This window comes from Myotis myotis, unplaced genomic scaffold (assembly GCF_014108235.1).
Source record: "Myotis myotis isolate mMyoMyo1 unplaced genomic scaffold, mMyoMyo1.p scaffold_m19_p_2, whole genome shotgun sequence".
NCBI lineage: Eukaryota > Metazoa > Chordata > Mammalia > Chiroptera > Vespertilionidae > Myotis > Myotis myotis.
In genome coordinates, this window is record NW_023416324.1 from 209,325,021 (window position 1) to 209,348,677 (window position 23,657).

General features: G+C 50.8%; 1 protein-coding gene across 1 annotated transcript in view; it reads right to left on the minus strand.

The window, feature by feature from the left end:
• AGPAT3 (1-acylglycerol-3-phosphate O-acyltransferase 3) overlaps window positions 1-23,392 on the minus strand; it is a 70,855-nt gene extending 47,463 nt beyond the window's left edge. The window contains exon 1 of the mRNA XM_036351484.1: window positions 23,274-23,392. The gene's annotated coding sequence lies outside the window, so the exon portion shown is untranslated. The remainder of the gene's footprint in view (window positions 1-23,273) is intronic.
• Between the last annotated feature and the right edge of the window lie 265 nt (window positions 23,393-23,657).

Genomic DNA, 23,657 nt, shown 5'->3' on the forward strand with positions numbered 1-23,657 from the left:
CTTGTCTGCTCTCCGCCACTGTGTCACCAGCCCCATCACCTCTCGCACTTCCACTCTTGTCCAAAGGGGAAGCCAGAGTTCTCTCCACCCAGTGGGGATCATGCCAAGGCCGGCCCACGCCCCAGTGACCCCATGTGCCTTCCACTGAACAGAACCAAGGACAGAAGCCACCCCCTCATGTCTGCTAAGCCGGGCGCCCTGGCCTCCTGGGCCTGCCCCCTGCACTCCCCAGCCCTCACCAGCCTCACTGCGTCTGCCTGCCTGCCTGCCTGCCTGCCAAGCTGGCTGGTGCTGGGTGTTTGCTCCCTGCCATACCCTGTGAGGGTCGTCTGCTCCCCACCAGCACCCACACTGCCCATCAAACTGCACAGCCCCACGCAGATCCCTCAGCACAGTTCATCTGGCATCTCCAGTGTATTTGTTCATTACTGTCACCTCGCCTCCCCGGCTGCCCACTAAAATGTAGCCCTCAGGGCTCTATATATGCATGAAGAACAAATGACTTCACACATGCTTCCTGCCAGTCTGTGTGAGGTCTAACGGTGGTCACCTCTGCCCCCAACACCAAGTGGGGCGCTGGCACGGGGGGGGGGAGCCCCAACTAAGTGAGTAATTATTAAACAAGGTCTACGCTACCTGATAGCATAGCTGACCTCCTGGGGCCCGTGCAGAGGGGCCTGAGAAGCCCACGTAATGGCGATCCAGGTCCTCTCCTCACCAACAAACCACACTGGACCCCAAGGCTTCCAACCCAAAGATCCAACCTCGCAGCAACCACGGAAACATGTTCACTTCTGTCTTTAGTCACAGCTTTTTGGGTTCCAAAGCATTGAATGCCATGGTTCTTCATAAGCAACTTGACGTCTGAAGAACGTGTTGCTAGTTATGACGCTTTCCCGGCAGCGCGTACGACCTAAGTACCCACACCAGAGGACACACAGCCAAGCCCATACATAAGCGACTCCCCCCGCATACACCCTTGTGGTCCAACAATATCCCCTCCCGCTCCCCACAGGCTCCTGCTCCTCACCTAGACCATGGGATTAAGAATTTTAACTTCCAACAGGAAATCTTCGTTAGACAGCATTTACTCCAAATGAAGAAGCCTAGATCCTTACAGTAACCTATCCACTATCTGTTAAGCCTTCACAAAAACAGCATCAAAATACAGAGAAATTGGTAAAAAGACGTCCTGACACCGTACCTGCCGCTGGTCTCATGGGGTATCCTCTATGGCTCGTCCACACTGAGGCTGGGAGGGCACGCCCACCTCGCCAGCCCCGACCAGGTCCCCAGACTCCAGAGCTCAGGGTCTCCTCAAGAAATGAGCCCTCGCCTGGCCGGTTTGGCTCGGTGGATAGAGCGTCGGCCCACAGACTGAAGGGTCCCGGGTTTGATTCCTGTCAAAGGCACATGCCCAGGTTTCGGGCTCGATCGCCAGTGGGGCCTGCAGGAGGCAGCCGATCAAAGATTTTCTCTCATCATCGATGTTTCTATCTCTTTCTTCCTCTCCCTTTCTCTCTGAAATCAATAAAAATATATTAAAGGGAAGAAAGAAAAGAAAAGAAATGAGCCCTCACCCTGGACAGTCAACTCAGAGAGTCGACAGCGTGGAGCTAATTACTCATTAACGAAGGACAGCCATCAACCCCTAGTTTTATTACTAACTGAAAACTTGTCAAAGGCACCGATCACTGACTGCTGCAAAGCTCTCCCTGACTTTGATAAAGTCCAATGTCTATCAAGTTCTTAGTGTCACCTGAGCTGGGACAAAACCAGCAGCTCATTGCCCTCTCAGCCCGAGTCTCACCCTCAGGCAGGGAGGCGCGCAACACTCACACTCACACACACACACACACACACACACACACGCGGACGTGAGTCCACAGCACACCTGCCAGCCAGTCCAGGAAGCTGCCTCAGGAAGGGTCCCCACGCTCAAGGGTGTGGGCGGGTGATGGTTATCAGCGTGGACTTGACAAGCGCCAGGGGCCTGCCACATCAGAGCTGTGTGCCACTGGGAACCGAGGCGTGGCCACGCGCTCTGGGAGGGCGGAGGCGGAAAGTGCTGAGCGGCCATGCAGAGCAGCACAGCCTGGTCCCCACGTGTCCTGTGGTTTGCTCCACAGTCATTTCTTCAGGGTCCAGGGCCCCCATGAGGGCCACGGCGGGGACTCCATCAGAGCACAGGGGTGTCTCAGAAAGGAGGAGACTAAATCAAAGGGCTGGGCAACCAAACAGGATTGTGAACCTGACCCGGAGGCAAGAGGTCCTGGGGAGAGGAACAGCTGGGACACAGCAACAAGCGGCTCCATTTGCTAACAGTCCAAACCTCTGCCCGCACGGAGCGGAGCGAGGGACACACCTGAGGCACCAAGAAGGCCCAGGGATGAGCTGTGATGTGTGCACCTGGAGAAAGAAGCCTAAGCAGAGAGGGGCAGGGGGGAGGGAGGTGGGAGAGGAGCCTGTCGCTTCAGAGGCAGGAGTGGGAACTGAGAGCAGAGTAACAGGTGAGCAAGAAAGGCTCAGGCGTGTGGAGGTGCCAGAGCAGGTGCTCGGGGAGGCAGTGCCTTGGGAGAGGCAGGTACAGGGTGCTTTACTGTCACGCTTAGTGCAGAAACAATAGACATTATCAAATAGAGGAAAGGACGGAACTAGTAACCGTTAAGACGAACCACGCACCTCCCCAGCTCTCAGGTCAACCACACCAAAACACAACACAACAACCGGGAAGGCGAAGAGCAGAGGCCACACGCACTGTGAGTGTTTGTGAATGGGAACACGTTTTATCTGTAACCCCCAACACACAATACCAGCAGCACAAATCAACACGGGGACCATGTCCATCACTTCAAACCGGCGGAGATCACCGACCAGCAAAGGGGCTACTTCACAGAGAAATACCTTGACCAAAGCAAGCCAGCAAGGTCGAAAAGGATGACTAGATGTACATCGGGGAAATGTAAGTAAAAAGAGGTCCAAATGCTTAACATCAGAGAATAGAATATCCAGCCAAGTGACATTAAATGACAAAGCAGGAATATTTATAATGCTAGAACTAAAATTCTTAAAGATCTGATGGCTTAATACCTATGTACCAAGTAACACAGCAGCCAGCCTGTCATGAAGCAGAAACGAATCCCCCCAGCTGACCATGACAGATGCTGCCACGTCTCCATCAAGAACAAGGGGCCGGGCCGAAACCGGTTTGGCTCTGTGGATAGAGCGTCGGCCTGCGGACTGAAGGGTCCCAGGTTCGATTCCGGTCAAGGGCATGTACCTGGGTTGCGGGCACATCCCCAGTAGGAGATGTGCAGGAGGCAGCTGATCGATGTTTCTCTCTCATCGATGTTTCTAACTATCTCTCTCCCTTCCTCTCTGTAAAAAATCAATAAAATATATTTTAAAAAATACAAGGGGTCGGGAAGATGAAGGGCTGTCCAGAGACGCAGAGCAAGGTCGGTGCCGAGGCCTGAGGCACAGCCGATCTGCACTTGCTAAGAGGGAACACCCTTCTCCCCGTCGCTCAGAAACACCCACAAACAGTGTCCAGATATATGAAGCAACAAAGGAGTTTTCAACACATTCCAAACAGTAACTATAATACAAACAATGTGCTCTAGAAATTCGTAACAGAGTCAGAAAACCGAAAAGGCCTCCCCCGAGATGTAAACACCCTCCTCTCAGATGCTCCTCTCCGGGGCAGTAGAAAATGTCTAGAAAACACAATGAAAGCGCCAGCAGGGCTCTGAGGAAAACGAACTGCATTAAATACTTTAAATCTTTAGAGATGAAAGCACGGAAATAAGAGAATGCATGGAAACAAAAAGTTGGAAGAAAATGACAAAGTAGCTGAAGGAATTAATAAAGGTAAAAGTAAAATATAGTGAGTTGGAAAAAAGCATTCTAATTAATTATAAATTTTTAAAAGATGGTTTCTTTTTTTAAAAAAAATATATTTTATTGATTTTTTACAGAGAGGAAGGGAGAGATAGAGAGTTAGAAACATCGATGGGAGAGAAACATCGATCAGCTGCCTCCTGCACATCTCCCACTGGGGATGTGCCCGCAATCCAGGTACATGCCCTTGACCGGAATCGAACCTGGGACCTTTCAGTCCGCAGGCCGACGCTCTATCCACTGAGCCAAACCGGTTCCGGCAAAGATGGTTTCTTTTAAAAAATCAATAAAACAGACCAGTCACCTATAGCAATAAAAAAAAAACTAATAAACAAAAAGAGAATAAAATGAATAAATTAAGAAAAGAGGGAATAATCATCAAAAGAAAATATTACTTTAAATCGTGGAAGTGACTGCACATCTCTATGCAAATAAATTTGAAAACCTCGATCAAGTGTATACTTTTCTAGAGAAAAGAAATTTACAAAAAAAGGGACGTAGGAAGGATGGAGAGTCTGGGCAGACCTACTTTTGTAGAATTGAAAGAGCTATCTGTCATATCTGATGAAAGAGACCAAACCCAGATGACTTCACAAGAGGATTCCACCAATCCGGAACCAACAGGTCATCCTAACACTATTTAACCTTCTCCATATCCTAGACCAAGAAGGCAAACTCCCAAGTGCCTTGTACAAAGCAAGTGTGACAGGACGTTCGCAATGCGGGGGAGACTCGGCTAATCCATGTTCTCAGTGGGACGGGAGGGCCGCCAGGGGGTCTGGGAGTCCCCTGCCCCACCCCCCGCCCCAAGGCTGTGCTGGGTGAGGCAGGAGTTTCTTTGGGAACCTCAGCCACTGCCAACACGGATCCCTGCACCGTCCCCCATTAAGTCAGACATGAAAGAGGTTGATTACGTTGCAAAAATATAAACCAATGCCACTCTCCTCACTACACTGTTTTTCAGTTTTGAAAAAATATAGTTTCCTTTATTAAAAATGTGACTGATGTTGACGAGCAGTGGGCTTACTGCCTTTCCCTATGGTGGCAGCGTGGCTTACTCAGCTGTGCCGGAGTCCAGGCGCCGGGCTTGCCGTGGGCTCCTGGTGTACGAAGCCCGCTTGTTCTGCCACTTCTTTCTGAGCCGCAACACCAGGAAGGTGACAGCTAAGTGGATGCTGCACACGAGCTCCGCCCTGTCATCTTCACGTGGCCAACAGCCACTGCCCGACACGCATCCTCTTTATCTGCATGTTACCTCATCGTTTCGGCCACCACGTTCTCCTCGTGGGTCAGCAAGGACAGGAACTGGTCCAGGCCTGGGCCCAGGAGTCATGGGATCTGCTTGACCAGAGACTGAGGGCAAAAGACAGCACACTTCTTGGCCAACTTCGTATTCTTTTTGAGTTTTTTCTTCAGCGCCTCATGTCCCTGTGGGGGGTGTACTAGTAAACGGCCTTGGCCTCAGCATAGGGCTGCTGGTCCCCAGATCACAGGTGGAGAAAGTGGGGCAGGAGTGGACTTCCGCCTGGCGGTGCCCAAGGAGCGTCTGTCCTTCTGAGGGTCACAGCTCTTCAAGCCAGTCTGCAGCCTGACTGTCTGCAAAGACCTCCTGCGCTGGCACTGCTTCCTGTGCGGGACTTCCCGCACCGCCTCATGCAGGGTATCCCGGGAGACTTTGCTGCTCAGGGTCCCTCGCACGGCCAAAACCAGAAAGAGCTCCTGCTGCTATTTTAAATAAATTATTAATGACTTTTAAATGTTCTTGGTGTTAGTTTCTAAAATAGTATATACATCAACACCGGGGTTTCTCCACATGGCACTACTGACATTTGGACCAGATACTCTGTGGTGGGGCTGCCCTGCGCACTGTCGGATATTAGCAGCATTCCTGGCTTCTACCCTAGAGGCAAACAGAAACACCACCACCACCACCACCACCAGTTTATCAACCAAAAACATGTCCTGGCACTGCCAAGTGTAAAGGGATCAAAGGTTTGAGAACCACTGCTCTTCACTTATGAATATAAATGTAAAAATTCCTTTAAAAATTAGCAAACAGAACCTAATAGCATATTAAAAAAATAACACATGAAGACCAAGAAGGGTTTGTTCCATGAATGCAACCATGATTTTATGGCAGGAAATCTATTAATAAAATTCATTCTGTTTCTTAAAGAAAAATGCTGGTCAGGTAATTTAGCAAAATCCAACCTCACTTCCTGATAAAAACACCCCATAAAGTGGAGGCAATTTAAAAGATTATAGACACTCATTATATGCTTCCCCTGAAAGCGACACACCCACTACGGACTCCCCTGTAAGATAATAACCTCTCCGCCCCAAAGTCAGCATTTCCTGAATGAGAAACAATCAAGGCATTCCAGGAAACAGCAGGAGCCACACAAAATGCCCATTACTGAACCCATCGCAGGCAAGAATATAGATGGACTACTCACAATATATATTAGCAGACTGATTCTAGCCATGCAGTTTTTTAAAAAAAAATCATGACCGCTTTAGCTGGTTTGGCTCAGTGAACAGAGTGTCAACCTGTGGACTGAAGGGTCCTGGGTTCGATTCAGGTCAAGAGCACATGCCAGGATGCAGGCTCGATCCCCAGTAGGGGGCGTGCAGGAGGTAGCCGATCAATGATTTTGTCATCATTGATGTTTCTCTCTCTCTCCCTCTCCCTTCCTCTCTGAAATCAATGAAAATATATTTTTTAAAAATACTCCAAAATTTTAAAAAATAAAATAAAGTCATGACCAAATTTTGTTTATATCAGGACACAGAAACAGTTTACTATAGAAAATCAATTAATCTAATTATTGGCAATAAGAGAAAAAGGAAGAAAACAAGCCTATTTCACTGGATTCAGGAAAGGCAGACGGGAAGTGCAATGCCACTCATACTTAAGAATGACCATCGAGACTCCATCCCAACATCGAGAACTTACTGCGGCCACAGTGAAAGACAAGTAAAGAATAAGAGACATAGAGATTGCACAGCTTTTGTCATTGGTACATGAAATGATCGTCTACACAGGAGATCCAAGGAGTTCTTGAGGCAATTTCGGAAAATGGAGAGCTGCAGGAGATGGCGGCCAGAACATGGACAGCGCTCCGCCCGCGGCAGCGCCTTCCCTCCCGCCAGGGCTGCCAGCTGCCCACACGCCTCCCTGACAGACGCCCACTTTGGAAGACAATGAAGAGAGCAAAGTGGCACTAAAACTGAGAAGGGGCCACACACGCGTGACACTCACTCCTGTGCCCTCCCTTCAACGTCTGGGGCCGGACCATCCCCCCCCCCCCCCCCCCCCCCGGCTCAGCCCTGTGTTTCTATGGACTCACCTCTTCACTTCAGTTCACGTGGAAGCGAGTAGGAGCACAGCTCAGTCAATACCAAGCGCCGAGTCAAGAAGGCGGCCAAGACAACTCAGGTTGCACGTGACGCGGCCACCAGATAGATACATGTGATGTGGCCCCCGATGCCCTTCCCCACAGTCCTCTGTTCCAGCCAGAACCCCCGATACAGAGCCAAACCGACGGCACACCAGGTCCTGGTGCGCGCAGGCACGGCCACTCCAGAGGAACGCTTCAATTTTTAGTTCTAGTCCCCAAGAGATAAGGAGCTGCCAGGCAGGCGGTATCTGTGAGACAAGACGGCGCCCGCCACAGTGGCCTCTGCCTGGTGTTAGACGCCTGGAGGCAGGCAGCCCTGCCCAGGAGCACTGGTGACCTGGACAGCGAAGGCATGTGAACCTGCGTGCACACAGCCCTTTACGCGTTCCAGCAGGAGAATGCAGGGTGGGCGGTACCAGAAAACAGACGCCCCTTCCTGGGAAAGGAACCTGGTCCAGGAAGCTGATTTCAGTCTCCAATCTCCCCAAACTCCATCCTTCTGGGGAGGTCCGGCTGCTGACCAGTGAGTGACCCTGGGCCCCTCTAGCCCAGGAACAACCCGTGGCGGGGGACACACGCCTGCTGTGCACGGTGCAATGCGCCTCCCGGCGTCACCCACAGCCCCTGCAGCTCTGCACCCCTGGGCCCCAGTACCCCTGGCAGTTGTGAGGGAGAGAATCCCCTCAGCCCCAAGCATCCTCCAGTCACTGCAGGTGATAATCGACAGGAAAAGAAAGTAGTGCATTGAGAGCTCAACCCTAGGATACAATGTAACTGATTTTCTTCTGTACACAATAGCAGCTCTCAACAACTTAACAAGTGAAACCCTACGCTGAGTATTAAATCAATGATGAGCAAAGAAAGCACATACACTTTTGATTCAGAAGGTCAGAGTCTACAGCCATACCACGCCCACGATATGGCCAGAGTGTTGGAGACGAGGCTTGTGTCATATTTATGGTAACAGTTACTAAACAGGCCCTCATGAGGAAAGACTTAATTCTACAGTGACACTAAACAAAGTAATTTTAACTTGAAAAGGAAGGCAGTACTGCAGTGCTCAGTTCATATATTTAAGCAACATTATTTTAAACAAGCCAAGACTACAAATACAAAAAGTATGAGATTGGCATGGGGTTGTATCAACTTACTCATATCCCAAAAACTGTTTGTTTTTACCAAATAGTAGCTATCAGCACACAGTTCGTTGTAATCATTACACAGGAGCTTAAACATCCTGCCTGAGAACTGGGAACTATTAATTAAATGTGCAAACTTCTAGACATGGTGGCTGGGACCCACTCTTTGCAGACAACACTTTAAAAAACAGGTGACTTCAGGCCCAGAGAAGAAATGGCAGGAGGCCATCTGGTGGAGGCATGATTAACAGACAGGAACCTGTCGCTCACTGACCCAACACTAGTAGATCTCAAGACTGCATGTGGGTGCAGGAGGGCGGTGGTCAGCTTGGAGCCTGACAGAAGGGACCCGGACTGCCTGGACCCAGGACACAGAGGACAGAAGAGGGGGTGCGGGTAACTGGAGGCCACTCTGTGGGATGGGCCTGAGGACTCTGATGACTGGGTACCCCCATGCCCACCCGACTCAATGCTTTCTGCCAGAGCTGCCGATTATCACTGGGCTCCCAGGGGAGCGCCCTAAGAGCTGACTGCCCCTTGGAGAACTGGGCCTCCTCCTAGCAAACATGCCCACAGACCTCGGGGTCACGTCACCCCTGGACATCTAAATGGACATCCATGTCTGTCTCAAAGAGTCTCTCAATCTTCAGGGTCTGCCAACAAAAGCCAGGTCCAGCTCTGCGGGGTGATGCCCACTGCTGCTCCCCCGCGGACACACTGGGACCCAGCGGCATCTTTAGCCTGGCCCCCCAGGAAAGAACAGAAGGGGAGACCCCATACCTGAACTTTCTCATTTCGCTTTTGGATAAATGGGAACTTCAAAGCACATACCCCTTTAAGAAATAAATCAACATGCACTAAGGCCCAACTGTGCTCCACAAGGTCCCTTCAATGTCACTGAAGCTAACTCAGTGAGCCCGGCTCTCCAGGCAGATGGACTTCTGGGTCTGCCAGCAAGCGCTGTGCCCGGATCACGAGGGCGGGACCCACTCCAGGCCGTTCCGGGGAACAGAAACACACACACACAAGCTCCGGTGCCTCCTCTCCTAACTTACCGAGGCTCGGGGCCGGCACAGCCAGGGGAGCAATCGTCCCGAGAGGTTCTCACCTTGAGGGCCTAAAAGCGAAAGGCACAAACACACGCAGGAAAAACACACGGTGACCAAACCCCTGCACATCAGGGGAGCTGACCGCCGGGAATGAACTTTATTTCCCCGCGAACTGAATACTCCACCAGCTTCAGCAAACACCGAGGCCATGGCCCATTCGGGGCCTTTCCGAGCTGTGACTCCCCACTGCCTGATCGGGAGGCCCCACAGATGGCTCACAAATGAACACACCCCAGGAAGGACCACAAAGCAACTTCCACCTCCCCGCAGGCTCTCAGGAGCAGCTGAAGCTGGGCTCCTCCCGCCATGCGCCACGCGGATCCAAACAGCCCCCAGGCCTCTGCCCTCTGGATGCCAGGATCTGTCCTTCCCGGCACAGCAGTGCTGCCCGACCTCGTTCGCACTCTTGCTCCCTCCCATACCCGACAAACCCAGCACACCGGGCTCCCCTCCAGAACAGCCAGCCTCCTCTCCCTCCAGCACGACCTTAGGCTGTGACCAACGAAGCGAAACCCCAGGGCCACTGGCCAATCTTATTCCTTGTTTTTGTTTGCTTTAAGTTGTGGTAAAATATACATAAAATTCACATTTTAATCACTTTTAACATATGTTTTTATTGATTTCAGAGGGAGAGGGAGAAACATCAATGATGAGAGAGAATCACTGATCGGCTGCCTCCTGCAAGCCCCCAACTGGGGATCCGGCCTGCAACCTGAGCATGTGCCCTGACCGAGAATTGAACCCTGACCTCCTGGTTCATAGGTCAACGCTCAACCACTGAGCCATCCCGGCCAGGCCATCTTAATCATTTTTCAGTGCACAGCTCAGTGGCATTAAGCACATTCGCACTGTTGTACAACCATCCACATCATCCATCTCCAGAACTTTCCACCTTCCCCAGCTGCAACCCTCTCCTCATTAAACACTAACTCCCCCCACCCCAGCCCCTGGCACCCAGCATCCTACTTTCTGCCTCTATGGGTCTGACTGCTCTAAGCATCTCATACATGTGGAATCATAGCCTTCGACCTTTTGTGACTGGCTTATTTCACTCAGTATGATGTCCTCCAGCTTCATCCATGTCATAAGCATGTTTGTTTTAAGGCTGAATAATATTCCATTTAAGTATACACCACACTTTTCTTCTATCAATCGTGTCGTTTTAGCTTCCACATTTAGGCTTATGACCCATTTCGAGTGGATTTTTTTACAATGGGAGGAAGTAGGACAAAGGTTCATTGTTTCTGCATATGGGTGTCCAATAATCCTGGCATCACTTGTTGAAAACGCTACCACTTCCTCATTGAATTACGCTGGCACTTTTGGTGGAAACTGATTGACTCTAAATGTGCGGGTTTGTTTCTGGAATCGTTCCATCCCACTGATCTTCATGCATACCTTTTCCACAATTAGTGAAGCAAGAGAGGGTCTTAAAACCAGGTCATCTTTTGTTTGTCTCTTCAAAATTATTCTGGCTATTCTAGGTCTTTGAATTTCCACTAACTTTTAAAATGAGCTTGTAAATTTCTAAAAAAAAAAATAAACAAACAAAAACCTTGCCAGGATTATGATTTTGATTGCACCTCATCTCCATGTCAGTTTTGGTAGATCTGACATATTAGTGACATTGGGTGTCCTAGTTCATTGACATAGTGTATCTCCCCATTTATATAGGTCTTCTTTAATTTCTCTGGGTACATTTTTTGGTTACATTTATCCCTAAGATTTCGTATTTTCCCTGCTGTTGTAAATGGTGTTTTATTACAAATTTTAATTGTCCAGTGCTAGTATATTGTCCAGTGTTATACTGACCTGTATCTTGTAAACTCACTGAACTCACCTATTAGTTCTAGTAGCTTATTGTAGATTCCATAGAGTTTGCCACACCTGTGAATAAAGATTTCCCTTCTCTTTCCCATCATGTATGTCTTTTATTTCCTTTTCTTCTCTTACTTTTCGAGTTTAAGGTTGGTTAAAAGCGGTGAGAAGGTGGGGGACATGCCAAGGTCACAGGGCCCCCTCTCACGAGGCCACTCGGAACCTCGACAGCCCTGTCCTGTGGGAGCTTGACGCCAGCCACAAAGGGAAGTGCTCCTCCAACTGTACATTTTCTAGCACCACATGAAAAAGTGAAAAGAAACAGACAAACGTGATTTAATAGGACATTTTATTTGACCCAATATATCCAACTTCCAGTCCGTGTAAAAGCAGCTTAGGGAGGTGTCTTACGCTCCCTCTCGTGCTCTTGGGAATCGTGTGCATGTCGCACTGACAGCACCTCCGAACCCTGGGCAGCCGCCACACCTCCAGCTCCGCACAGTGCGGACAGAACACGCCTCTGAGGTCCTTGTCCTCCCATCTCCCTTTTCCACTAACAAGTTAGGAATTTTAGTTTCATGAACTCTTTGACTTCAAGTGATTTTACATTGGTTAATTCTTCTACTGGATGGTAGGCATGGGGATTCAATATTCTGTTTTCATATTTCTTAATTTAAAAAAAAATAAGCTAACCCATTCCTGGAAATAGAATATAATCACAAGTTATAAAATAAAAATGACAAAATTATCAAATACCCCCAATTTTCTATTTCTTTTGTAAACTTTGAAAGGAGAAGAAGAAACTGAACCCTTTCTGGAAATAAGTACTAATGACCAAGCATAAACAACTCGTAATTATCATCACTTCCTTTTAAACTTTCTCTTTTTTTCTAGAAAAAAGTTCTTATTTATAAGAAGCCCCTCTCTTATTTATATTCTCTGTCTCTCTATCAGACTGTCTCTCACCCCCAGCACCCCTAGCCCCACTCCCAACAACAGGAAGGACCACCTCTGTCATCAAACCACCACCTGGTACAAATCTTTCTTGTTATACAGTTGACGTGCTCCATGTCACACAATTCAAGTTACACTCCATGTCAAATAAAGCGCATCTGAAATGCTCCGGGCCGCTGCTGCTGACTCCATGCTGCGCTCAGGGATGGGCCAGGAGCCTCTCCCCACTTGGGTGCTTATGTCATTATTTGGCAGATGTACGTGAGTGGGAACAAAAAGACTAATTGGTAAAATCATTGTTGTTAAGTAAACCTGTCCTACTGTAAATGTGATGGCAAATGTTACCCTTATTTTCAAAACCTCCCTTCCCCCACACAAATGGCAGTAAACACAATCGCTGGGAAGAGGGGAGATACCCCAGCTGAGCCCATTACCCCCCCAACCTGAAGTCGCACTACAAAGTCCCTCATGCAGCTTTCTTCCAGGGGTTCCCAACGCAGCCCTCACTGCCAGAGGAGCCTAAGGACACAAGACCAGAAGGACAGGTGGCCTCACCTGCCCCTGCCAATCAGCCACCCCAGTGCCACAAAGTGGCCACAACAGCTAGCAGCCCCTGCTGCTCTCAGACTAGTGGCTTTCAGGGAAGGAGAGGTGCTACCATCAGATTTGCTGAGCCATGAAATGATTCAGCAACAAGGAAAACCCAAAGCTGGCACAGAAACACGGTGCTGTATGGTGAGACAGGCAGACACCAGTTTGGGTGCGGGTGGGTGGCACAGCTAATGCCAATGCACCTGCCTCTACCACGCTCAGAACCTGCGAGACACTGGGCTGCAATGCCGCCAGGCCTCTTCCAGACAGAGTAACAGGGATGGACAGAGCCCACGGTCTCCTTCATCGGCACCCACGGGAGGCAGGAGAGCCAACACCGGCAGGAGAGGCACGCGGGAGGGACCCTTGCCAGGTGCCCAAGGGCTCGTGGCCAGTTCAGGGACGAGTCCGTGCAAAGCTCAGCCCTTGTTTCTGTTCTTGCTCTTCTCCCTGTGGCGCTTGCCAATCGCAGCCCCCTCTTCCTACGTGCCGGCGTCCCGGGGGCAGGCTGGCCGGGACTCACACACACCACCACGTGGGACGTCACTTCTCAACCAGGCCTGAGGTAAGTGGTTGTGTGCACACCTCTTTACAAAGCGCTTCCACACGTGGCCTTTCCCATCCTCACAGGCTCCCGGGGAAGGGGAACAGAGGCCATGCAGAGCCGCTGTCACCCATGCTCTCGGCCTGGAGTCTACGGTGCACCCTACACCTCCACAGAGGAGAGACCAGTCACCTGCCACCCACTCTCACCGGGTGACCTCAACAGAACTGCCTAGGGCGCTGTCGCAGTTCACAGTGAGATCCCAGCATGTTGGATTTCAAAATGAGAAAATAACGGAAAATGAAAAAAGTTAGACGCCTGGAAGGGTGCCATTCTTTCCAATACGATGGGGTAAGTGGAAACAGCGTGAGCCTTTCAGAGGGTAAGGGTGGCATCATCCCATACACCGAAAGGATGTGGGTTCGATTCCCGGTCAGGTACATAGAGGAGGCAACTGATCAATGTTTCTCTCACACTGATGTTTCTCTCTCTCCCTTCTCTCTCAAAAATCAATAAACATTTCCTCAGGCGAGGATAAAAAAATTAATCAACCTAAAATCCCCACACATTAGAAAATAAAAATGTCTTTTAGATCACTCATGAGTCACAGAAGAATAACACCAGAAATTGTTAAATGCTGAGACCTGAACAATGAAAATGCTACACACCAAAATATACAGGCTAACTAAAGCAGTGGCAGCCTTAAATGCTTACGATAGAAAAAAAGTCTGAAAGTTAAGAAATGAAGCTTAGAAAAAAATAAAGGATAATAATAAAGAAAAAAGTAAAAAATAAAGGATAAAACTATTAAACAAAATAAAAGCTTTCAATTCAATAACCTGGCAAAAGAACACCAGAATAAACTGAAGGAGCGTGGACAGCACTAATGACAATGAAAGCAGAAATTAATGACACAGAAAACCGAGGCCATAGAGATGGTCCACAAAACTAAAAGCTGGCTCTGCAGTCAGTAATAAAATAGAGAAACCTCTGCTGAGATGACTCGAGAAAAAAGAAAGGCGAGAGCAATTTTAGGAATGCAAAGGGAACTTAATATCAGACATAGTAGGATTTTAAAATTAAGAAAAATAATGGCCTCTGTACCAAGGAAATGGCCAGTTTCATGAAATGGATAGTACGGTAGGCAGCCCTGAGATGACCTCCCGGGTTCACACCCTCATGCAATCCCCTCCCCTTGAGGGTGGGTTAGACCTGGTGACGGGCTTCTAACAAGAAGAGTACAGCATCCCAGGCCAGTGTGGCTCAGTGGTTGAGCACTGACCTATGAACCAGGAGGTCACAGTTCAATTCCCAGTTAGGGCACATGTCCGGGGTTACAGACACAATCCCTAGTGTGGGGTGTGTAGGAGGCAACCAATCAATGATTCTCTCATCACTGATGTTTCTATCTCTCTCCTTCTCCCTTCCTCTCTGAAAATAAAAACATATTTTTTTTTAAAAAAAGAGTACAGCACAAGTAATGGAAGGTCACCTCCGAGGTGAGAGAAAGTTGCGGCCTTTCAAAAGCTCTGAGCTTTCTCTCTCACCTCACCCCTCCCTCACCTCCCTCTCACCCCTCCCTCACCTCCCTCCCTCTTCCTTCCTCTCTATCTTTTCATGTCTGCATGCTCTTATGAGCAAATTGCCATGTTGGGGAGGCCCTCAGAATCCTAAGGACAACAACCCATGAGTGACCTTGAAAAGGGACCCTTCCCCATAGAGCCTTCAGGTAAGACCACAGCCTGGGTGACACCTTGATGGCAGCCCATGAAAGCTAAGCTGTGCCCAGATTCTTGGACTGCAGAAACTGTGAGATGATAGTGTTGTTTTTAAAGCCAATAAACATTGGTGTCATTTGTCATAAGCACAGGTAACTAATGCAGATCCCTCCCTAGAAAAATAACTTACCAAATCATATTCAAACAGGATTGGAAAACCTGAACAGATCTGCAGCTGCTAAACACACCCAAGTAACCAACTCTTGGATCAAGACAGAAAGCATTCCCAGTGCCCCTAGGAGGCCCTGCATGTTCCTTTCCTGTCCCCAGTGGCCCCTCAGTGGCCACACCCTGACTCCAGGCAGCACGGCCTGGTCTTGCCTGCTTTTGTGCTTCCTACCCGTGGATCAGACAGCACGCACCTCTGTGCCTCACGCCCTTTGCTCCCACCTCTGTAAGAGCCACACATATCTGCCTGTGGTTGCAGCTACTTCATCTCTTTCCCATCGTGTGCATTTTATTTGAAGCAATATTCCGTTGTCCATAAACACCACATTTTTCTTCTGCAGGGTCTGCCCACTAAGTGGCTGTGGCCATCCTGTCCTGCCCGGGGTCCTGACACGCACACTGAGTCACATACAACGGCCTCGCCTGCAGATCTGGCCACGAGGTCTCTGAAGCGCTGCGCCATTTACAGCGCTGGGCCGAGACCGCCGTACATTTTAGCCACCCCGGTGGGCAGGCCGGCACCTCCCTGTGGCCGTATTTTTGCATGTCCCTGATGACCAATGGAGGTAAGTCTTTAATCTCTTTATTGACTCTAATCCCAGGAGGCGCAATGGGACGATTCAGAACCAAACAGCCTGTGTCTGTACCAGCACGACAAGGGGAAACAATAGCATCCTTGACTTGAAATCGGGAACAAGACGAGAACACCCTGTCACTCTGCCATCCAACACCGCCCTGAGGCCCAGGCAGTAAAATGGGAAGGAAAGACAGTAAAGGCACAAGGATGAGACAAAACCACCACCATTCCCAGATAATAGGGATGCCTGTGCAGGAAACCCCCAAGTCCACAAATCTAGAAATAGAGACCGGCAAGGTGACTGGCTATAAAATCGATACCCAAAATCAACTGCCTTTCCGTACAACATCCACAAGAAGTTAGAAACCAATTTAATTAAAAATAAATTTTTAAAACACCACTTACAAAAGCAACAAAAATTATAAGTGTCTGGGAATAAATTTAACTGCAGAGTCTAAGACAGTATGTGGAATATTACAGAACCTAATTGCAAGTCATTTAAAAAGATCTTCATTAATGGAGACACATACCATGTTTACATCAGGAAGACTTAATATTATAAAGATGAAAAATCCCCCCAAATGAATCTACAGAATTAATACAATTTCAATCAAAATCCTGACAAAGTTTCCATGAAACTTGACAAGCTGATTTTTTTTAAAATATATTTTTATTGATTTCAGAGAGGAAAGGCGAGGGAAAGAGAGATAGAAACACCAATGATGAGAATCATTGATCAGCTGCCTCCTGCATGCCCCTCAATGGGGATCGAGCCCACAATCCAGGCATGTGCCCTGACTGGGAACCGAACCATGACCTCCTGGTTCATAGGTCAACACTCAACCACTGAGCCACGCAGGCCAGGCGACAAGCTGATTTGAACATTTACACAGGAAAGCAAAGAACAAGAACAGCCAGGGGCCTCACAGACCCACAGAGAGGACGTCCAGACAGCAGGACAGGTAGAGAGCCGAGCGACACGACGAAGCCCATGCAGACATACCAACCCGTGGGACAGACAACCAGACGGAGGGGACCTGGACACGGCAGGCCAGCAGGGAAAAGGGACTCACTGAGGACCGGGGGGGGGCCACTGGCTCTCCGCGTGGGGAGAGGAGAGAACCGCGCCCTACTTCCACCACCCAACTCCGGGGCATAAGGACTTCAGTGTGGAGAGCAAACTTTAAAACTTCTACAAGAAGATGCAGGAGACCCCAGGGTGGGAAGGACTTCTTATCAACACTCAAAAGGCATTACCCATGAAAGGAAAGATGGGTAAAGTCCACATTAAATTAGGAATTTCTATTCATCAAAATAAAGTAAAAAGACAAGACTCAACTGGTTTGGGGTCCAGCCCCAGCAGGTCCAGGGGTTCCCAAAGGTGTGGATGGAGTCGCGAAGAAAGAAGGAAGGACACAGAGACAGCGTTCAGTTGATCAGCATAGCCAGGTTCTCCCTTTATTGTCCTGTTACATCTGTATTTATACCATTTGATCCTATAAGCATGCCTCTATAATCACATCATGGTATGTTTTGGGTAACCTTCTACAGTTCCTTGTTTTATTTCCATAGTTTCTTATCTGACCTTTGCCAAAAATCCTGTCTCTATCTAGTTCTTAATCTTGTCTAGGTTAATCTCTGTGTTCCATTATAAGGGCTATTCCAAGGTCACTGCTCTACTGATAAGCTACAAGGAAGTGACTGAAGGAGATTCTCCTACCCAGTAAAGTTTATGTCCTCCCAGCCTCGCTGCTTGCCTTCCCTGGGACTGCCCTGTGTCGGTGGGTCTCCAGGGGTGTGGCTTTGGTGTTTTCCCTGGTGGGCAGACCCCTGGGGATGTGGGCCCAACAAATCCCAAATTTATTGCCAACAGTCTTAGTCCAAGTTCTTCATAAGTAGTACATGGTATTTCTGTAACACTAGGGGGGGTTACTGATTTATTCTCTTCCTTAGTCCTGATAATCCCTAACTCCAGGGGAAAAAATCCTCACCTGGGGAAACAACGTTTCTCGGGGAGGCGGTCCTGTTTAAAACACACAGCGCTAAGAGGGGGAGCAAACATATGCCAAATACGCCAAGTCCCTTGAAACATAAGTTGTGCAGATGTTTCTTCCCTGCAGCGACTGCGTCAAGCAGCAAGGGTGGACCGGCTTCCGGCAAACTGGGAAAAGGCATGTGATACACCCACTACGACACAGGGTTGGTATCATGAATATGAGGAAACATGTCATGTAGAACTATATGGTTTTCATCTGCAGATAAAGGCTTAGGTTTCTGTTATTCATTTCCTGCTTCTCTTGCATGCATTTGGGAAGTGCTCACTGTGTCTTCATTTAATTAGCTCAGTTACTTTATTTCAAAAATTAAACATATATTTGAGCCCAGAGGTTGCAAAAATAGGGTCTACTGACTGAATTAAAGCAGGAACATTTTCTATTTGCCTCCATGGTCTGTTAGAAATAACTGCATATAAAAATCCAGCTTCCGGGCTTGTGCCGGCAGACCAAAGGCCAGTGACTCTGGTCCTGCTCCCACCTGGTCCTGCTGGCTGGGCGTCAGTGCGGGGTCAGGTGAGGGGGCCGCAGAAGAGGTGCTCGGGCATCACTCACATTCACACGGCCATCATCATCGCTCCATCGCTGGCTTACCTTCCTCCCTGTCCCCTGTTGGAATCTGTGTCTACAACTTTCACTGTAGCTTTGTTCACCAAAAACAAGAAGTGTTTATACCCAATAACTCTAAAGTGTAAAGGAAAGTAGTGAGAGGCACAGAGCAGGTGGGGCTCCGGGAAGACAGGTGCTCGCCCTGAGCTGGAGCCGACCTGCAGGCCACCCGGCGCCTTTGCGAGCGAATATCTAGAACTTCAGTTACAGCAGCAGGTGCCTCGGTTGAGAAAACCAAGAATACACGCTGACGTGTGTGCTGATCTCTGTCATCCGTCTGGAAGCACCTGCCGGGACCCTCAACCTCGGAGGCATTGCAGCGAAGGGGCCTGAGTGACAGTCTAAGGCAGTGATGGCGAACCTATGAACTCATTTTTTTGGTTGATTTTTCTTTGTTAAATGGATTTAAATATATGAAATAAAAATAAATATCAAAAATATAAGTCTTCGTTTGACTATGGTTGCAAATATCAAAAAATGTCTATCTGTGACACGGCACCAGAGTTAAGTTAGGGTTTTTCAAAATGCTGACCCGCCAAGCTCAAAAGGTTCGCCATCACTGGCCTAAGGAGACCTGCCAAAACCAAGGGCTTTTCTGAAACCTCCTGGCACTGCTCACCTTGACACTCACCTCCCAAATAACCCAAATGGAGGCCGTCTTCACTTAACAATTTGAATGCTGTCTTATTTGGCAAAAATTGCTGATACTGAACTGTATTTTGCAAGGTCTATCAATTGAGTGACTTCTCTCTGAACTAAGAATTACGTGTATCTTCCTAATAAAAGTTACATCCCTGCACTCAGTCAATCAATCACTCCAATTAGACCAGGACAGTCATCTAGGTTAGAAATCAATCTATGGGGAGTTTCATGCAACCATCAGCACGTTCTTATGCAACGGGTCAATGGGCAGCTCTACAGTTCAGCCCTACCTAGCGTCTAGTGAAACGCTGAGCACAGTGAAGCTGCATAAACTGAATTTCTGTTCTTTCCGATGCAGCATCGTATCTGCCTTGTGTCTGTTTCTATCACCCCAGAGAGGGATTTCTGACTCCCGTCAGGTGAGAAGTTTGTGAATGAGTACTTCTGGGAAGCCATTCACTCAGTCCTTGTTTCTAAAATGTAGGTTTTCATTTACTGAGTTCTCTGAGCATCATGGCGATGTGGATTTAATCAGACCTTTGTCTGAAATCTAGATTCACCTGAGCGACCCTGGCCAAGCCTGCCCACCTCAGTTTCTCCATCTGTGTAATGGGGCAACACTACTGTCCTTACAGGGCTGTTTTGAGAATCCAACAAGAGAAGCACATAAAATGCCAGACAGGGGCAAGAATTGTAGCTGTTGCTATGAAAACAATACGCAGAGCCTAAATTACGCAGGAGAGGACACATATAATGTGTCGGCATATACTCACAAAGTTTTCAGGTCAGCAAACGATGTGATGAAGAGAGAAGCCGCCACTCCTGGTGCTCCAGAACCCAGCCCCTTGCCTGGTGTGCAACCTTTAGGGAGCAGGTCCCCGTGAGCCACGGCTCTGGGCGAGGTCTTTCCTGGCAGCGGCTTTTACTACCGCTCCCGGCAGAATCCATCACTCTGCTCTTTATGACTGAGTTCACTCCCCACCGCTTTCCGAGGGGGATCCCGAGGCTCCACGTGAACGGCACGGGGCCTCCCAATCGCCCTGGGACGGGCCTCTCGCCGCTCCCACGGGAGCACCCAGCTTCAGCTTTTAGTCCTACGCCATGCAAAGCACGTGGCCAGGAAGAATTCTGCCTGCCACATGTTCAAGGACACGTGCTCCTTTCGGTGTGGTGACACCAACATCTAACGTGTGTCTGCAACCCTTCTGGCTCCCGGGGAGAAGACAGGGCCCAGTGTGAGCACAGCCCCAGTCCCCCTCCACTCCGCTCCCACCTCCAGAGACCACACAGACGGCCCCACCGTGACGTGTCCCAGTCTCTCTCACACCCTGCTTGGTAAAGATAGTCAAACAGTACTAAGTAAGTAACTAGACACAAAAGACTGTCAGAGGATGAGCCACCGATGTGCTTGCCCAAGACGCAGCATTTTAAAGTTAGTAATTTAGGATTCGTTTTAAAATGATCAGTGAGTGGTTTCAGGAACGAAGGATGAAGTCACAGCCCTTTCCCTTTAACACTTGCAACGACTCATTTAAAACTTCAAGCATTGTTTGACCAAAGAATGGTTTACCGAAGTAAAACCCATACAATTCCTGAGAGACTGTTTTTACAAAATTCAGTCAACCTGAGGTAATTTTCTCAATGAGAAGACTAAGTAATAAAGATCTCCGTTGTACAAACCGTTCAAAAGGAAACAGATAAATGTAACCCACCCGCCCAAGGCTTTGCTCTCTCAACATCAATCAGCCACAACCTGTAACGGTAAAATGTTAGAGTTTTTGACAAGGCGAGAGGGGGGAGGCAAGGATGGGAGTGGAAGCCATCGCTCCTGCCACAGGTGCATCCTGACGGTGACAAGGGGCGAGCGGCTAACGGTGAGGGCCAGCCCCCTCTCAAGCCAGACTGAGTCAATGGCACGTGTGTTTCAGGGTCAAATGTGACTGGACAAATTAACCAGACCCTCCCAAGCCAAACCCCAGTCAATTTGGCTCTCCTCACACACAACATCTGTTTTTCATTTTCCCTATGTGTGCAAGGGTTTCAACATTCCCTCCCACCCTGATTTAACCAGAGATAAAAGTTTACAGACTTTCAGCGGGCGGATGGGTCTGAAAAGATGAGAGTCCGCGGAGCTTAATTTAAATTCTGGCCGTGCTGATCTGTGATCTGACCTTCAGCAGGTAACTGAACCCCACTGTTTTTCCACGACCACTGCTTACAAGGTCCAGGTCTGATCGGGGATAACACATGTCAAGGGTAACCCGGCGTATCCGGACCCACTGCTAGCCAACAGGGGGAGTGGAGTGAAAACCGTCACTTGGATGGATGCTCTTCTTCTAACTTCCAACATAAAGCAACTCCCAGTTTGCCTCCGCAGCCCTGACACACCGACGTGTGTACAGACACGGGGCACGTCTCTGCAAGCCAGTGGGCCAGCCCAGGGACAGGGGCCTCCCCGCGGGGCGCAGCTTCCAGAATCAGGACTCCACAGTTCAAGGGCCCCGGCTGCGTCTTCCTTCACACTGACATTAGGCCCTGCAGGTGGGGTGAACAGAGGCTCCCCAAGCGCAGAAAGTTTGGTTCAAAACGTTAAGGCGCCTTACAGTGTCCAAGGCCAAGGAGAGGCCCCTGTGCCTGCTGAATGTCAACCACATGCAGCTTCTCGATGAAACACTGAATCAACACAATCTCTGAGAGGCACCAAGAAATGGATACAGAAGTGAATTGTAACAGACTAACTATGAAACTTTAAGGCGGGTGGTGGGGGAGGGGGTGGGACACAGCAGGGGGCGGGGACAGAAAGGAAGTGACCACATTAGAGAACCTGGACCTCTCGGGAAGCTCTGAAAGGGAGAAAAGCCCGGTTAGCGATCCCTAAGTGAGGATCGTCAGCCCGCGGGGCTGTGACTTCACTCGCAGGGAACCTCCGGGCTGGGTGCGGCAGCGCGGCCCATCAGCACCAGCGCGGCCCATCAGCACCAGCGGGGCCCATCGGCACCAGCGCGGCCCATCGGCACCAGCGGGGCCCATCGGCACCAGCGGGGCCCATCGGCACCAGCGCGGCCCATCGGCACCAGCGGGGCCCATCGGCACCAGCGCGGCAGGCGCGGGTCTGGGGTGGTTCTCACGTTTAGCACAGGCGGCCACGCTCCCTCCAGGCCCGCAGCCCTCATGTTCCTTCTGGGAGACCCTATTTCCCAAGAAAAGGAGCCCAGCCGCTCAAGTATCCTCTTAGGCAAGGCTGACATGGTGCTTTAAAAGGAAAGGGCTGGGCAGCCATTTATAAAAGCGTTTCTCCTGTTTCACTGAACTTCTCTCAAAGTTGAAGGGGGAACCAGCGCAATTCTTCACGGCAGCGTCACTGCCAGGAGCCCCGCTGCCCTGGGGGCCGGCGCCCAAAGGCTCGGTGTCCGCGGGCCCCGGGGGAGGTGGCTCCTCCCGGGCTCCGGGCTGGGACCCATCCCCTGACCGGGACATGGAAATTCACCGTCCGCCTCGGTCCAGACGCCAAAGTCAGGGCTGGGGACGGGGCGCCCCGCCCTGCGTCCACCTGCAGCCCCCGCTCCGCGGCGCAGAGTGAGGCCGGGCCGCGTGCACCGGAGGGGAGGGGAGGGGAGGGGAGGGGAGGGGGGCGGAGGGGGGCGCCCGGCCGGTCACAGCGCCCCACACGCCGGGGAGGGGGCACAGGGGATCCCACAAAGTCCGGGGTGGGGATGGGGATGGGGTGGGGGTGGCGCCCCTCCGAGCAGCCGGGCCCTCCCGGGGCCCCTCCCGGGACCGGAGCCCCGGCTGCAGGGCGGCGGGCAGAGGACGGGCCGGCTTCGGTGGGCCAGGCCCCGGCGGGTGGGGCCGGCCGCGGACGCCCCTTCCCCAGGCCGCAGCCGGAGCCGCCACTGCGGCGGGGCCGGGCCGGGCCGGGCCGGGCGGGGCGGCGGGAGGGGGCCCCGGGCGGCGCTGGGGGACGGGGGGGGGGGGGGGGGGGCGCTCACCTGCTCGTCCGCGCGGGGCCCCGGCGTCGCCTCCGCCTCCGGGCCGCTCCGGCTGCGCTCGGCCCCGGGCGCCCGGCCCTGCGTCGGGCCTCAGCGAGTGCGGCGCCCGCCGCCCCCGGCCCCCATCCCCCCGCGCCCGCCGCCGCCGCCCCGCCACTTCCTGTGCGCGCCGCTCCCACAGTTCCGCCGGCGCGGGGCGGGGGACACGCGGAGGGCGGACACGCCGTGGGGGGACGCGGGGAGAACACGTGTGGGGCGGGGGGACGCGGGACACGCAGGGTGACGGGGACGGGGACACGCGGGGGACACGGGACGTGGGGAAGGGGGCGTGGAGTGTTGGGGAGCACTTGGGGGGTAAGGGAGACATGGGGTGACACGGGGCAC